The 14,091-nt window shown below is 44.2% G+C and overlaps 1 protein-coding gene across 1 annotated transcript in view; it reads right to left on the bottom strand.

Annotated features, from left to right (window-relative positions):
- LOC111967632 (protein diaphanous homolog 2-like) overlaps positions 1–14,091 on the bottom strand; it is a 622,518-nt gene that overhangs the window by 289,377 nt on the left and 319,050 nt on the right.

The following is a 14,091-nucleotide window of genomic DNA, read 5'->3' on the forward strand; positions in this document are numbered from 1 at the left end:
ATATTTCTCTAACTCACATTTTTTTTACATAATGACCATTATTCAGAGTTTCTTTACAAAACATATGTTAACTGTATATCAAGAGCACCCAAGGTGACGATACATATGGGAGCCTTACGGTTCTATGCATGAGACCTGTACACATATGGAGAAACATCAATAGACAAAGGGGTGTTGAAAGGAGTAAACAAGTGATGAAAGGACCTTTAACCCAACACAGGAACACACCCATCTGACCAATCGAAACCAAGTAAAGAGACTCGACGTCGACCGATTAATCAAGTTTTCAAAACAAATCGGTATTCGGCATTTTTGGACGCCGATTATGGCTGATTACGTTGCACTCCACGAGGAGACTGAGTGGTAGGCTGACCACCTGTTACGCGAGTGCAGCAAGGAACCAAGGTAAGTTGCTAGCTAGCATTAAACTTATCTTACAAAAAACAATCAATCTTAACATAATCACTAGTTAACTACACATGGTTGATGATATTACTACTACTACTACTACTAAATTGTGTCACTTCTCTTGTGTTCTGTGCAAGCTGAGTCAGGGTATATGCAGCAGTTTGGGCCGCCTGGCTCGTTGCGAACTGTGTGAAGACCATTTCTTCCTAACAAAGACCGTAATTCATTTGCCAGAATTTTTAATAATTATGACATAACATTGAAGGTTGTGCAATATAACAGCAATATTTGTTCGATAAAATACGGAACGGTTCCATATTTCACTGAAAGATTAAATGTTTTGTTTTTGAAATTATAGTTTCCGGATTTGACCATATTAATGACCTAAGGTTCGTATTTATGTGTGTTTATTATATTATAATTAAGTCTATGATTTGAAATTTGATAGAGCAGTCTGACTGAGCGGTGGTAGGTAGCAGCATGCTTGTAAGCATTCATTCAAACAGCACTTTCCTGCGTTTGCCAGCAGCTCTTTGCAATGCTGCAGCGCTGTTTATGACTTCAAGCCTATCAACTCCCGAGATTAGGCTGGCAATACTATAGTGCCTATAAGAACATCCAATAGTCAAAGGTTTATGAAATACAAATTGTATAGAGATAAATAGTCCTATAATTCCTATAATAACTACAACCTAAATATTCTTAACTGGGAATATTGAAGACTCATGTTAAAAGGAACCACCAGCTTTCATATGTTCTCATGTTCTGAGCAAGAAACTTAAACGTTTGTTTTTTTACAAGGCACATATTGCACTTTTACTTTCTTCTCTAACACTGTTTTTGCATTATTTAAACCAAATTGAACATGTTTCACTATTTATTTGAGACTAAATATATTTATCTTTTGTATTATATTAAGTTAAAATAAAAAAGTGTTCATTCAGTATTGTTGTAATTGTCATTATTGCAAATATATATATATATAAAAATTGGTTGATTAATCGGTATCGGCTTTTTTTGGTCCTCCAATAATCGGTATCGGCATTGAAAAATCCTGATCGGTCGACCTCTAAAAGAGACACTAAAAGAGAAACTGTCAGTTTCTCGTACATTCATGCATAATACTAATGTAAACCCTGGTCTGCTGAAGCAAGCATTGGCAGTAGCAGCTTGTGTGTGTGTGTGTGTGTGGTGTGTGTGTGTGTGTGTGGTTGTGTGTGTGTGTGTGTGTGTGTGTGTGTGTGTGGTTGCATGATTGTGCATGTGTCTGCATCTGTGTGTGTGTGTACATGTGTGTAGATAGTTGACAAACATAGCTCCCCTTCCCCAAGGCTCGCTCTGCCAGCCTCCCAAAGCCAGGGAGATAATTGTGTTCCCAGTGTAATCCTGGAGAGCGCCACACACTGCTGCTCGACTTAGCACACAGGCAGGCAGGCAGCACACAGGCAACCCACAGCATTAATATCATACGTGTCGGACTCAGAAGACCGGCCCCAATCTGAACGACTGTGAGTCGGGGAGATTCCACACGGTATAGGTGACGCCATGTGTCCGACGCTATGTGTCAGCGAATCATCCGTCTGAAGTTTACTTAAGCATGTACGCAAAGTCGCAAAAACACAGACAGACAGACATACAGAAAGACACAGACAGATGTGTACAAGCATGCACACACCAGGTTTGGGGTCAATTCAAATTAAAGTCAGTCAATTCAGGAGACTTCCTGAATTGAGTCATTTTAATTCAAATGGACCCCAGCAAGCACACACATACACATGAGCTACAATCACAGAGCCTCTTTGCTGGGGAGCCACCACTCAGGAATGAGCATCTTCTCTTTAAACGGGAAGGAGGGAGAGAGAGGAAAGAAGAGGGTGGGGTAGTGGTAACAGGTGGAGACAATGGTAACATCAGGAGAAGGAGAGAAGCAGAATCCTCCGTTTCAGCCCCCCAACCACCCCACCCTTCCATCCCCTCAAGATGGCTTGTGGGAGCAGAAGCACGCCTAGCCGCTAATCATCACAACTCCTCTATTTATTTAAGCCCAAGGTGGGACTCTCCAAGGAAATACCCAGAACAAACAACCAGCTCCCCAGAAAGTATATGCATATTTGAAGAAACAATCAAAGAGGCAAAAACAGCCGGTAGAGAGGAGAAGATGTTGCTAGAGGCGCCAGGCACAACCAGCCTCAGCCTCTTTCCCAGGCAGCCTGTCAACATAACACTTCAGGGAAGATAGTGTTTATACTATACACTGTGCTGCTGGAATAGGGAGGTGGAATAGGGAGGGTGATTCAATACTATGATCTAACCGCTCAAAACTGGTCTAGAGTCAGACCTCAGTTATGAYACATTTAAAGAATGAGTACTAACAACCTTGATATAGATAGATAGGAAGACACATTCTCAAATGTCTTGTGGATAGAAACAAAGCGTAGGAGTGAAACAACGTATGAACTTTTGAAAAAACCCTACAGAAGTATTCAATAATGACCGACCTATAATGTGTTCCATGAAAATATGGGCCAAACAAAATGGATGCATGGCTGTTTAAGGAAACAATAATAGGTGAAGGGTTGTAGAACACAGTGTAGAACTTACACTCCATCTGGAGGCATTGTATTTCTTCCTGGAAAACAACTGTTACAGGAAAGCCTCCACTAAAAAAAAAAATTGTGAAACTGTAATCCGCGGATATGACTTTAAGAGGCCCTTGATTTTACAGGGCTGTGAAAAGATACTGTGTCACAGCATTTCACAGTGAATTATACAGAACATAAATATAAATGCAACATGCAACAATTTCAAATGATTTTACTGAGTTACAATTCATACAAGGAAATCAGTCMATTTAAAYAAAYTCATTAGGCCCTAATCTATGGATATGACATGACTGGGCAAGGGCACAGCCATGGGTGGGCCTGGGAGAGCATAGGCCCAACCACTTATTTTCTGCATTCACTTTTTTCCAGAAGCATCTGGATACAGCCACTTGGCGCAAGTTACTCAAAATGCATTAGGTGAAAGGCCTCATGACAAGTCCCCTGGTGATGACATCACGGACCCATAATGCCCCAGGTCAAGTGCAGTGGGCCGGTTGGCCAAGCCTCATTCATGGGTCAAGTGTGTTTTTACTCAGCTTGGTGGCAGGGATTCAGGAACCTTGCTGTGCTTCTCACAGAGACACAGTCTCAGACCAAGAAACTAGAGGCCCATAGAAAATAAAACATCAGGAATCACTGATCTCCCCACGGGGATGCCTATATATATATATATATATATATATATATTTTTTTTTTGCAAGCAGTAACTGGGACAACGATGGGCCATATTGGGGCCCTGGATCCCCCTTCAAATCCCATTCCTCCCTCTCCCCCTTCTGCCAGCTGGATCTCCCACCTGGGTACCTCGCGCTCTCGGCGGGACGCTCTCGACACGTTCGTCTGTGCCTCAGCTGTCCTCAGCCCTGCCCCCATGCCCGCGGGGCTTGAGGCACCAGCTCATATTAAACGGAAAGCAAAGCAGCACCTCTAATAATSAAAAACAGACACATTCCAAACTTATACAGTCCCATCGTGCTTCTCATGTCTTGTTGGGCTCAGGGTAGAAGCAGCAGCCGCGGTCTAGGTTAGAGGAAGGGATGGTGATCRCTTCTACCTGGCTGCTTCCTGCTAGGCTACATGCTCACTGATTCAATTATGCCGCACGCCGCATGTTTCCTTATCACTCCATGTGGGGACCGATGGGGCATGGAGGGRGATGTCACAAATTGCCTGCCGGTTTATTCAGTGTCCRGGAAGTGTGGACAGGATAACTATAGGCTTACTACAAGAACAGAGAACTTTCTCTAGATCATGTTTTAAATATACCAATTATAACGGGGAAATTGACGAGAAAAACACTCCTTTCACTAGTCATCAGTATTGTTTCCTTCCCAACATAAAGTTTGCATGCAAATAGAGTGTGGGAATGGAACAGTCCAAGTTTACATCTGCCAAGTCAAGCCGTAAAACTTTCAACCTGCCCTCAAGGGTATGGCTTGACAGTGTATAAATCCACTTGCCAGCGCCAAACGTGTTCTACTGACTGCCCAGTGTCTAAGATGTAAGACTCCAACAATAAGCGCCATCCCTCTCTAGAGCCCCTTATTTGTTAATGCAATCTTCCATGCATCCATTTCTGAAAGAGCTTTGTGGTGGGTGGAACAAGGGGGTGAAATTGGCAGCCAGCAGGTTTGCTGAAGCTGTCGGGCACAATGAAAGCATGGAGCCCATTTCTCATCAAGATGTATCATTCAAATGACAGTGGCTGTCAGGCCCGGCACATGATGATAATGCAATCTTAATCACAAATGAATAACAGCGAGAGGCACTGGGCTTTCATTAATTGTTTTCCTTGGCAAACAAAAGTAGCACTTAGCATCTATGCTGGAGCTATTGACAAGATCAGGTGGTAGGTTCATTTGAACGGGAATGAGCAGGGTGGGGACCGCGTTGCTTTCCTCGGGTTACGTGGTTAACCAAGCAAGACAGCAAGCTGGGCACTGCATCCGGCAAAACAATAAAACTAATGCAGATGGCTCGTTACGTTTTTTCATGGAATACTCCGATCAGACACAGAAATCAAAGTTTAGTAAGACATGCTGAGCACTTGTAGGACACGAAAAATAACACACAGCGGCATATCCGTTAATATTCACAGCAAAACATGTGCATTGAGCAAGACCAGATGGACCACTCAGGAAAAGGGAGGTTTGTGGTTGATCTTGACCAAGAATGTGTCAGTGTAATACGAAGAACGAGAGTTTCCCAATGCTTTCTTGGAACTCCATATCTTGCAAGGGAGGGAAATGCATACGAGACTGATACCGAAAAGAGAAAACTATTTCCACATCACCGTGAAATGATAACACTGAAGTTAATATGCCAAGATAACCACATGCATGTTAGCCACGGCCCAGTATAATAGTTACATTTCATTACCAGTGGAAGGGGAGTATAACAGCTTGTTAAGGCCAGTTGAGCCTACCACAAGAGGAAGGATTGAACAAATACATAAACGACACAAGCAATAGAAAATGATTTGGCCACTTTAAGATGGCTTGGCGTCTGTGTGAGCCTTGTCTGTGAGTTTTGGACCGGGATTAGCCCTGGGGAGCTCCTAATAACCAGAGTTCTTCCACACTTGGGCGTTCGCTGTGTTTACTGGCCCACAGTCTTTCTGCTGGTAGCGTTCCATGAGATATAATCTCCCTAAAGAACGGCCAGAAGGGCCCGGGGCATTAGAAAGCTAAACACTACCACATGTTCACTTCTGGAGACTGAGACTGAGACATAGACTTGTCCGAGGGAGCGCAGCCACCACCAGGCGACAACCCACCAGATGACAATGCCCGAGCGATGGGAGGCCTTTGGAAAGTAGAAACTGAAGAAAGTGTTGATGACAGGTGTATTTAAGGGCAGGCTGACGAAGAGTGGACCTGACAATGTGGAGTCTGGCTGTCCAGGAGGCAATTTATTGCCCCGCGAATGTGCAATATGCCTGCAAACATGTGCTCTGTCCTCCATCTATCTGACTCACGCTGGGGATTGAGCTACTAGAGCTGCCTGCCCCTCTAAAGGAGATGGATTCTGAGAAGAGGAGAGCCATAGGGCTCGGCCAATGCCTGCTTTAGCTGCAGCTCACACATCTAGATGTGTAATACTTAAACATKTCAATGGAATAGAACAAAAATACAGATTTATTTGAAAGGATATTGGTTGTTTGGGATGCAGCTGGTTTCTCKATAGGAATGCTTTGGATATAGGACTATTGTTTTCTTGTGCATCTGGCCCAGCCAACAAGGCTGCTATGGGGAATAGAAAGGGATGTGTTTTGGCAGTGTAMGTGTAATAGTAGACAATGCAATTGTCTGTGTCAATGAGTTGACATCTGCTTTTAAATGTACATTCTCTGTTAGACGTTTAATGTAATACAATAACAGCTAACAAGTGGTGGTGGTAAGCTTTTACATGGCCATGTAGGACCTATTTTTATATGGTCTCTTAACAAGAGATCATGTGGTCAAATTGCCTGCGAGTCATTGAGAAGAGTTCGTTCATATTTCCTTTTAAGTACCCAGAGTGCATATCAAGCATATTAGTGAGTCGTGTTCCGGGGGCTGTTGCCTTTGAAGCACTCACAATTTCACTCCCGAAAACAGAAAACAGATGTGAAATCTTACCCTGAAGACCATGGTCAATGGACAGCAGTGTTTTGTGGATGAGTAAAAATGTATTAAGGGGAAAAAAGAGAGAAGGGTGAGTGGACAAAGAGTTTGCAAAATGTCCGTTGGCGAGGTATAGAGGTATAGGGTATAGCGAAAAAGAGCTTGGACAATCACSCCTTGAGTAATGAGCGCGAGACCTTCCAAAATAGGGAGCACAACTTGAGGTTTGAAAACACCATCTGACCGGCGTATTCCAGCTGTGTCCAATTTCTCCYGTTGACTAGGGCTAAACAGGTCTATCTATCAAACCCGAAGCCAATTTACCATTGGGATATAAACCTTCTCTCTCCACTCCTCCCTCAATCTAGGATCTCAAAAGCATGCTGCCACTCTCAAAAAGGCAGGCTGGCAAACCCTCATTGATCGAAAAAGACCAGTCAATATAATTTTTGGGGCACAAATTGAATCTGAGCGCAACATAACAAAGACTCCGGGAGCAAGATAAAAGCTTAATGTACATTCCAATTTTGTTAGATCTTTTTCTTGTGGCGGATCGGTCGAGCGGATTTTTGATTATGTGGTCTGGAAATGTGTGTCTGCAGCAGCCGTCCATCAGACAATCCATTATCAGAGAGGCAATTTGGGCATATAATCAGCGCCTCCTGAGAGAACATCATTTGTTGATGTTAAGAGATGTTGGTAATAAATACCTGTCTGGTGGACTGAATAGGTACAATCAAGCCTCGCTCTGAGAGCTGAGTTAGTTAAGCCATTTGTATAACAGCTTCCTTGTTGCCCAGGATTGACCTTCACAGTGGGAACATTCCGGACCGACTGTTTCACCACTCCCCAAACCCAAGGTGAGGTGATTAGAAGTGAGCTGCAGCTGGGGGAGAGGTTGTACTCTCATCCATGCAATCATCATCATGCTTAATGACAACAAGGAGTGGGGGAAGTGGCTGCTAATGATAATGATGGTAATGGAAATCATGGTGTGTGTGTGTGCGTGCACGTGCCTGCCTGTTGGCGTGCGTGCCTTTGCACGTGCAATCCTGCTTCTGCTCATGCCTGACTGTCCACATGAACGGACATGAGTGTTCAATTCAACCGTCACTCTCTCTGAAGGTCACCTGTGTTTTCCCCTCAGCAGCTGGTTCTAGTCAGTCCAGGTCTCACAGACGAGGGAGATAGACGGAGGCGGCGGCGTTGAAAGGAAAGAGGAATCTCCCAGTGTGACACACTGACCCATGGCCCAGTAATGGCTTCAGTATGAGGGGAAGAGGAGAGGAGGGGAGAGGCCCAGCCTGGAGACACAGCTGGGCCTGGAGCAGAGCCCTGTGGGATAACTGAGTGGGATAACCTCCTACTCCATCTCATGTGTGAGAGAGAGAAACTAATTGATACATATCTCTGGTTTATGTCCTCCAAACTTTGTTATGTTATTACTCCAACCTGAACGTTTGACCGGAGAGATGATAGGGAATGGGCGGGATCGCTAACCACTAACATAGAGGTAGACGTTCAGTATTCATGAATGAGGTTCCTTTACCATCYATCAGAAATGGAAATTCAGTCCTGTAACCTCCCATGTTATCATTAAATAATCGGAAAATGTGATCTGCATGTTGAAGAATCCAGCGACTATTGTCGAGATTTAACACTGTAATGTCTCAGAATCATCCATCCGTGATTGCTTTCATGGATCGCACTCTTCCAGAGGTTTCATATACAAGTTGCCGGAGCAATACTAATCACATATTCCACCTGGAGGGGATCTGCTGACTCCTACTGCTAAACGCTTATCTCATAGAGTGGGGAATCCGATTAATGGGAAATKAAAACAGTCTTCCAAAAAAGGAAAAATGGAATATTGCATTACCCACAGTGCTGTTTCAGTCAATTAAAATATATTACACCGAAAATAATTAGATGGCTTTTGACACAAGAATGAAACAGGCCTAATCTTGGGAAATATAAGTGAAATTAGTATATGAAAAAGAAAAAAAGTTGTCTCTCAGTATAAACAACATTCTCATTGACCCCAGCTTCGAGACGACCTCTAATAACTCTGTTATTTCATTTAAGAGTGTTGAGACTTGGATAACTTTGTTGTTCTCCTCCTTCTCTGTCTGGGGGAGCAAGAGAGTGTGGGAAGACTCTGAGAGTGTGGGAAGACTCTGACCTGGCCTTGTTAGTTGGTCGTGGAGAGAGCTCTTGAGGGCAGCCTGCGGATTGGGCATGACAGGCATTGAGCTCCAGGAACCTGTTCTCCGGCTGTTATGGGGTAGCCCGCCGTGACCCAATGCGCTTGAGCGCCTGGAGAGGCAGTTGCTGATGCTACAAAYGGCTGCCCCCAGCGTCCATTAAGCCCAGGCCTTGCCTAGCTGGGTTTAAGCATTCAGCAGGCGAAACGCTGCAGCCTACAGTACGCTCATGTCACAGCTACAGGATGGAAAGCAGAAAGCTGGGCCTCTTCAAATAGCTGGCAGGATAACTGAGGTCCCAGTAGTCTCTATTACCTCTCCCAGCTCCACGGTACACAGGCCCAGACCCAGCCTGAGTGCTAAAGTATAGAGAGCAGGGAGAGAGAAGGGATATGTAACAGCTAGCAGAAGCAGGACCAGGCTCACCTTAACCATCTCTGTTTTCCCAGYGATGCCTTCAGATGCTATGACCACACACACACACAAACAAACACAAATATGCCGTGATGCATGCAAACAGCTCTTATTGCAAGTTCATTGTCTCAAACTCTCATTGTCTCTTTCTTGCTTTAACAAAGACCATACTTTTGCTACTGCTAAGTTGAAGTATAAAATAACCATCCTAACAATGGTCAACATAATTTGTGTTGATACCACTATGAGCATGACTGATTCTCTGTTTGACTGATGATACTGGGAATAATGCAATGCAGTAGGCAACAAGTGGGACTATTTCAAATGCATTGTCACTGTTTAATATGTGTGTAGTCGTTCGCGAATGCCCTACTCTGGAATKTACTTGACAGGTCTGCGTTCTGTACATTTGTCAGCTGACAGAACCTAATCTGCCCCTTTCTATCATGGAGTGTTTTTCTCTCTCTTGCTCTAACATTTTGGGGRATGAAGACATGATGAAAAAGGGCGAGTGAACCGAGGGTGAGTGGTCCATTTGTAGTATGCRCGTTTGCAGTTTCCTATATATTTTTTCCTCCTTCTCCCATCACCTTCTGATCATGCCTTCTCCTCCAGTGATCCTGAAGCCAAACCACCCTGTGCTCACATAACCCAGCCTAACTACTAAATAAATAATTACTTCTGGGATACCGGCCTCTGCAGCTGGTGTATTGTGTGTCCTTTCCGCACCGAGAGCCTTAATTGGCTCTTAAAACATCACTTCCTGTGGCCGTATGATGTGCTGACACACYGGTTGTGTGACTACCTCCCTGCCCACTTGTTCTACCTCTGTGATATTGAGAGGAGTAGACTTGAGTGTCTACCTGCCGTCATTCCCTTTTAGTTCATGTTTAGCCACTGGTGTTTTGGGGCTTAGGAAATATTGCTTTGGCTCTTCAGACTGTTTCTCTATTCAAACAAAGTATTGTCAACCAAAGGCAAAAAATGCAGTGGGCTGCAGCTCGGATTTACAAGGTTTATGTTTTAGAAATGTGGTTAAGTATTATCCCCTTCACTTGAAGGTTAACCGATAAGTTGATCCAATTTGTCTACGAAGGTGTGAAAGGACTTAAGGAATACTTCACATGTCTGCACGGGGAAATGTCAAGGTTTGCTGAAGGATAAGGAGGGAGAAAATGACTTCCTTTCTGGCGGAGAGGCTCCACGGTTGTTAGCAGCAATTGGTTTATCCCGGAGAATCAACACCGTCTGAGGCAGATAAGACAGTATAATTGTAAGTCCCCAATCCTATAAAAATAGCAGCTCCAGCTAAAATGCAAGTCTTGCCACACGGCACAAACCCATTCGGATCTCCCTGGCTGATGATAAAAAAATGTTGACAACCGTTGAGTGCTGAGTATATTGTTAAACAGCCGGGCTGCAGTGCAAGATTGAGGCTTTAAAGGCTTCGCCTGTGTCAAATCCTGATGACTATTCTTCAGACAGCCTCTCGTCCTACATGCTCCGGTGACATGTAGGTGTCAAAGCAGACATGCCCTGATTAAAGATGTACTATTCAGCATCTGGGGGGAGAAGAGAGAGATGTGTTCAGTCGTGAACTGCATTTGAATCCGATGTGTCTGTCAATGTATACCTGCCTTGACTTACTATAAGCAAACTCCTTGCGCTCTCGCGCTTGTTTCTCTCCTCTTTTGCTATGCATAACAGATCAAAGAGACATGGCAGTTATGCTCAATCAGTGGACCGACCCAAGAGAGGGGAATGTAAGATGAGGACAAAAAGAAATCAGAGCTCRTAAGAACACACGGGGAGAGTGTACTAGGGCCAGAAGTCGCAGTAGGAATGCATGCTGCAGGGAGGCTTATTGTTGTTAGAGAGGGTGCCCTGTGGTGGTGCTGTGGGGTGTGTTCTCCATGTGGGCCATGTGATCGGCTCTAGGTCCTGCTGATAAAGGGAAAGRCATGGAAGGACAGACCGAGAAAAAAAGAGGGAGAGCGAGAGAGAGAGAACGCCAGGGCTGATAGAGTTCTCATCTGGCCCTCATGGTTTATGTTACTCAGGCCATCCCCCCTGAGGACTTGCATCACAAACCCACATGCTAACAACCCCCCAGCCCTTCTACTCTGCATTAACCACTTCCTGTGAGGCTCCCATAACCAGGCCTGCTGACAGCCAGCCAGGGCMAAAAGAACCCCTGAAAAAACAGGGACATGATTTTGTGGAAATCACCAGAGGACAAAAACTGAGTCCCAGAAATGAACAAAGGGAGAGGATGGTGGATGACTCCTTGAGAAAAGAATAGAAAACATTTGAAAAAGTAAGAGACCTCATGCAAAATGGTCAATCTGACAGTTTTAAAACTATTTATTTCAATAACCTTGAATCCACCTGTCCCTCTTTTTGTAAATATCGGTATTTTACACAATCAGTACTTTGTGATAAATATCATAAACAAAAACGGAGCATTTCATCTTCAAAGTGCCATGATGTATGCATTTACTGGTAGAATAGCCTACCAAAGCCACCAATCTAATAAACCCATTTCATATACACAAAGACATTCATTAAGACATTCATGAAGGTCATAAAAAAACATGATACTCAGACAATTTATTTCAAAATAACTAACGATATASGCTGAGAGTCGGGAAGCAAGTTCAGGGAGGGTGTTAATAAAATAAACATAATCCAAAACAAGAAACACTAACAGCACACAGACATGAAACAGCAACAATAACACCTGGGGAAGGAACCAAAGGGAGTGACATATATAGGGAAGGTAATCAGGGAGGTGATGGAGTCGAGGTGAGTCTGACGACACACAGGTGCGCGTAACAATGGTGACATGTGTGTGCCATAACGAGCAGCCTGGTGACCTAGAGGCCGGAGAGGGAGCACACGTGACAGTACCCCCTCCCTGACGCGAGGCGCGGGAAACATGTCAGTCCGGCAGAGACGTGGGAGCATGGCGACCTAGAGCACCGAAGAGAGCATATGTGATGGTACCCCCTCCCCGACGCGTTCGGCTCTAGCCGCAGGACTCCAACCAAAGGGACGATCCCGGGGATCAGGAGCGGACAGGTCACCCCTGCTRATGCGCGGGAACCTGACAGACCGGCTGAGGCAGGGGAGCTTGCCGATCCGGCTGAAGCATGAGAGCCTGACGAACTGGCGGAGTCAGGGGAGCCTAGCGATCTGTCAGAGGCATGAGAGCCTGTAGCAGCTCCCGGACCCGACGTCATTCCCACCGAAACAAAAAACACTCCCTGATGCTTCCCTTAGGTGAAGTGTCATTCTGTAATGATATGAGCTGAAGGTAGGGAAGCAAGTTCAGGGAGTGAGTGTTTYATGAAAATAAACATAATCCAAAACAAGAAACACTAACAGCACACAAACATGAAACAGAAACAATGACACCTGGGGAAGGAGCCAAAGTGAGTGACATWTATAGGGAAGGTAATCAGGGAAGTGAAGAGTCTGATGGTGCGTGTAACAATGGTAACAGGTGTGCGCCATAACGAGCAGCCTGGTGACCTAGAGGCCGGAGAGGGAGCACACGTGACAATAACACAATAGCATGTTTTGAGTTGTATTTATCTGTTTCGTATCCGAGGCTATATGGATGCGCCATTCCAATGAAATCAACTTGTTCATTTAGCAGACATTTAACGGAATATAACAGAATAAAATAGAAAGGGTATTTTTCCCAAATGGTTATAGCTGATTGTTGTTTTGTTGATATCGGCACAATTTATAGAAATGTTTGGAAAAACTAGGTTCATTAGAATATGCTCTTTCTGAAAGTTTATAGCAATCAAAATGTCTGGCCTGCATGGACCTCTGTAGGCTGATCTAGAAGAAGTGCTTTTTTGGTAGGCTGCATTCTCCTTCTTTCTCAATGCACAGTGTGCTGGTCAATGCACAGTGTGCTGGTCATCACTCTCTTTATTCTCAATTTGATTATTAATAATAGTGTTACCCATCAGACTATTTTCAATTTAATATTGTCTTTAGGCCATTATTATTCTTATTATGTGTGTGAAATGAATTCCAACATAGTTTAGGTGTAGATTGGATGGGCCAGATGGCCACGCAACTGTTGTCTTACAGTCACAAAATACACTATCATCTTATTTTAGTATTTACAGTCTATGGGCTTCTGGATCAATTAATACACTGATGTCCTGAGGTTTGTTATCACATAGTTTAACAAAATGAATGCATTCATTTAGCAATTTATTATTTATTATGGAATATTTATAATACTGAAATATCAATGGTCAGAATGACAGTCAGGGCCATTCTAATAGTTATGAAATGCAGGTGCTCCGAGTGTTAAAACATCCTTCATTACAGCTTTGTAACGTCGCTGGCTGCTAAATGCCATATATTTCAGATTTGGCTTCCACCGACGTCGGAGCCCGTCGTTAGATCATGTTGGAAGTGCAACATTGATTATGGTCTTCCCTGTTTGGTTTACTGACAAGACTTTAAGTGGTGCTTAATGAGTTAAAATGACAGACTTGCACTTCCGAGCAGCCATTAGGGTGCAGCGACCGCTGCTACTGTCGTGTCGGGTGGGACTTTTGATTCCCGCTCAYGCTGAAGCCTTGATTGCTGTGCTGGTGGGATTGTAAATACGGGGTTTGACCTCCACTGCATTGGAATTAGGGGTATCGATGTYCCAACCCCACTCCCAGCGGGCTGTGTTATGAGGTGTTTGCAAGACCTGCTGCTAATACCTCAGTCTAGATTACTCTTGGATTTCTGTGTCAACTCATGGCAGTAAAAGTGGCGATGAAGGTTCAGAGACTGTCACTTAGTGCTCTGTTTTGCCTTGTAAAGTGCCTTGTAAAG

Source organism: Salvelinus sp. IW2-2015, linkage group LG8 (assembly GCF_002910315.2).
Source record: "Salvelinus sp. IW2-2015 linkage group LG8, ASM291031v2, whole genome shotgun sequence".
Taxonomy (NCBI): Eukaryota; Metazoa; Chordata; class Actinopteri; order Salmoniformes; family Salmonidae; genus Salvelinus; species Salvelinus sp. IW2-2015.